The sequence below is a fragment of the Octopus bimaculoides genome, chromosome 12, assembly GCF_001194135.2.
Source record: "Octopus bimaculoides isolate UCB-OBI-ISO-001 chromosome 12, ASM119413v2, whole genome shotgun sequence".
Taxonomy (NCBI): Eukaryota; Metazoa; Mollusca; class Cephalopoda; order Octopoda; family Octopodidae; genus Octopus; species Octopus bimaculoides.
Genome location: NC_068992.1, coordinates 59,664,168 through 59,667,814, shown reverse-complemented (window position 1 = coordinate 59,667,814; position 3,647 = coordinate 59,664,168). Strand labels below are relative to the sequence as shown.

General features: G+C 39.1%; 1 long non-coding RNA gene across 1 annotated transcript; it reads right to left on the bottom strand.

The window, feature by feature from the left end:
* Positions 1-15: 15 nt before the first annotated feature.
* Positions 16-3,196, bottom strand: LOC106876602 (uncharacterized). Its single transcript, XR_001410268.2, has 3 exons — positions 3,084-3,196; positions 1,739-1,913; positions 16-442 (listed from the first exon to the last, which is right to left on the bottom strand). It is a non-coding gene; the product is annotated as an uncharacterized LOC106876602 (long non-coding RNA).
* Positions 3,197-3,647: the final 451 nt, after the last annotated feature.

Here is a 3,647-nt window from a genome sequence, read left to right as displayed (position 1 = left end):
TTGATCATTTGGAAAATTACAAACCTTAAAAAAAAAGAAACTTAAGAATCAAGGAAAAAGAAAAAAAGGAAAACAAACAAAAAAAAACTGATAAAGCTTGACTTTAAATTCTCCATGCTTGCTTTAAAGTGTTTATTCGCGAATGAAATATTTCAATTTCTGTTTATTACTGTTGAGGTGTAGACGATGATAATGCTGCTGCTGTTGATGATGATGATGATGATGTTGTGGTATTCAGCTTTGAGTTGTAAAGGTAACGAATCAATGTTTGCCTTCGATTGTTGCTAGGATCGATACAACGACGATTCTGTTGATCCGCCTGTGTACCGGAAGGACAGTAACGGACGCAGATGTTATATAATTTGTAGTATTTACACTTGACGCAGTAAGATACACCCGGCCCGAGACACGAAGAGCAGAGTTCATGACAGCGCAGGCACACCTACAAATTTAGGAGATACAAAGTCAGAATCAACACTTAGTAATGTTATGCGTTTTAAGCACGATTTTCCTACATAAAAGAGTAAAATGGATTAAAGGACTAGAAATGGATGAGTGTCTTTGAACATAAGTCTGCTCGGTAAGAGCAGATTTAGGAACAAAAAAACAACAACATATATAAGGTACATAAAAATCGTATTAGATAGGGGCATTTAAGAATACTACAAAGCAATATATCCACCCCTCCATCGTTTCGGCCCAGCTTTCCCTGGAGATCGTGAGGGTGAGTCCTTAGACACTTCCTCCATGCGATGCTGTCAGAAGCTACCATCATTAGATCTTTTAGCTTTGGTCCCACGCAAAGTGTGACCAACTGAGACAACGGATATTATTCCTCTATCTCATTCTCAGTCTGCTACGAGGTTGCTTACGGGTTGGCTCGACTTGAAGAATTCCTCTGGCGATTCGTTCCTGCGACATTCCAATCGCATGTCTGTAGTACCAGGGCTGTAGCCTTTCAAAGGGCGACAGGAAGCTGATTTTGATACTAGGATTGCAGGTGCCGGTACAGTAATGCGCCAGTTCCAGCATTCGATTCTCATAATAAGAGAGATCGATAAAATAAACTAAACTTGATGTCTTCAATTCGGTTTTCGTACCTATATTCATCTATGGTCATGAATGTTGGGCAGTAACCGAAAGAGTACGATCGCGAAAGCAAGAAACCAGAGTAATATATTCTTCCAAATAATATATTACATGGAAAAATGCGAGCAAGAGAAATAATGTTCTTAAGATTATAAACCTGGAAAATTACAGGACAAGTTATTACACTTGGAAAAGTTAAGGACAACTTATTACATCTGGTAATGTACAGAACGAGATTATCCTTCTGGTCCTAAAAAACGGACCATGGGCGCTAATGGGTTAATAACGGCCTCTCGAATCTAAGAAAAAATGGCTCTGCAATTTCTTGCAGAACAGCCTGCACAGATGATCTGTTTATAGGGATCAAATGTTTGTGCGACACATAAGCTCATTCCATCTATCAAATCAACATTGCCTGTACAGGTACACAATGTGCCACACGTAAGATGTAGAAGTGGTTGCAGAGCAACGCAAGATGACTTGTTTTGCTCAGGAACGCAGTGCATCGCCCGGTCCAGAAATCGAACCTACGTTATCGTTATCGTGAGTGCAACACGTTAACCAAATACTCTATTCAACTGAACACACTCGCCATTATTCCGGAATTGACTGAATAAAATATATTTCGTTATATAATATTTAGACTTACCTCAGAACCAGACAAGGGAAGGCTTTGGTGCGTAGGTATTTGCTTCAGATAATAACCTTCAGCACATCCTTCCAAATATGGAATAATGCATTTTATATGGGTCGAATTTATTTCCAAACCTTTCCAGCAGTTTCGGCAACCACCTGGTCCAACAAAAGCTGACGGTCCTGTGCAGCTAAATTATATAAAAAAAAAACAAGACAAACATATTCAATATGATAACAAATGCCGATTAGGAAGAAACAGTCACGTTGTCTCAGGCTCCCTTGTTTTAGCCAAGGAACTGCCACATACAGGAAATTATGTTAGCATTATGAAATACCATTATGAAATATAGGCGCAGGAGTGGCTGTGTTGTAAGAAGCTTGCTTCCCAACCACATGGTTCCGGGTTCAGTTCGACTGCGTGGCACCTTGGGCGAGTGTCTTCTACTATAGCCTCGGGCCAACCAAAGCCTTGTGAGAGGATTTGGTAGACGGAAACTGAAAGAAGCCCGTCGTGTGTATATATATAAAAAGGGGGGGGGGGTGTATTTGTGTTTGTCCCCTCACCATCGCTTGACAACCGATACTGTTGTGTTTATGTCCCCGAAACTTAGCGGTTCGGCAAAAGACACCGATAAAATATGTCCTAGGCTTGCAAAGAATAAGTCCTAGGGTCGATTTCTTCGACAAAGGCGGTGCTTCAGCATGGCCGCAGTCAAATTACTGCATCGTGTAAAAGAGTAAAAAGTACCAATAGAAATTAGACCTTTCCTTCTAACACCGGAAAAAAGCGTCTTAGAGAATGACAATGTGGTCATATTCTTGGATATGTCAATCTATACAGACAAGAAACACGAGGTTAACCGACTGAATATTGTTGCTAATGACTTACAGGAAAAGAACTGCCTTTTAATCGAAATTTCATCCAATAATAATAATAATAATAATAATAATAATAATAAATGCTATCCCCATTAGAAGAGGAATATTCCAGGGAGACACGCTCTCTCCACTCCTGTTCTGCTTGGCACTCACACCTTTAACTGACTTGCTGAATAGAACTGGACTACATAATCCAATGTTTCTCCGCCATAGGTTATGATCCGAGAGAGGTTTAGCTGTTATTTCTATCTGACCAAGAAACTAAATAAAGAGCCCCTTTAGTAGCATGCTTTCAAGGTTCTATTTAAAAAATAATAAAGGTCATAAATAGCGTAATTCAGAGCTAAATAAACCAGAAACATATTTCATGGTGAAATTTGAGGATATCGCAACAAGCCGTCGATAAATTTCTGGTTCTTCAGAACAGCTACTACAACATAGTTGCTATTTTTATTGGAATGTCATGAATAAAAACGTACCCGGATCTATGACAATAGTCATAACACAGTAGACAATCTCCGTTCTGGCTTGCATATCTTCCATCTGGGCACCACGTAGACGTAGTAGTACTCGTGGAGACGGCATTAGCAACAACTCTGCAAAGACAAAAAAAAACAATATTAATTTGGAGTTTGTTGACAAAACATCGTGACAACTGCTTCATTGAGATTTTAAAATGGCGGTCGTAGTAAAGCTGAGAGCCATAGATAGCACGCGGCAGGTAAAGTTCTGATTAGATTCTTCAAAATATACGATTCTGTGACCTTTTATCTTTTATCTTTAACTTGTTATAGTCATTGGATCGCGGCCATGGCGGAGCACTGCCCTGAAGGGTTTTAGTCGAACAAATCGACCCCGATATATTTTTTTGTTTTTTGAAGTCTGGTACTTAGTCTATTAGTCTCTTTTGCCGAACTGCCAAGTTACAGGAACATAAACAAACCAAGAGAGGGAACAAAGAAACAAACACATATACATGTGTATATATACACATATACATACACATATGTATATATGTATGTATGTATGTGTATATATATATA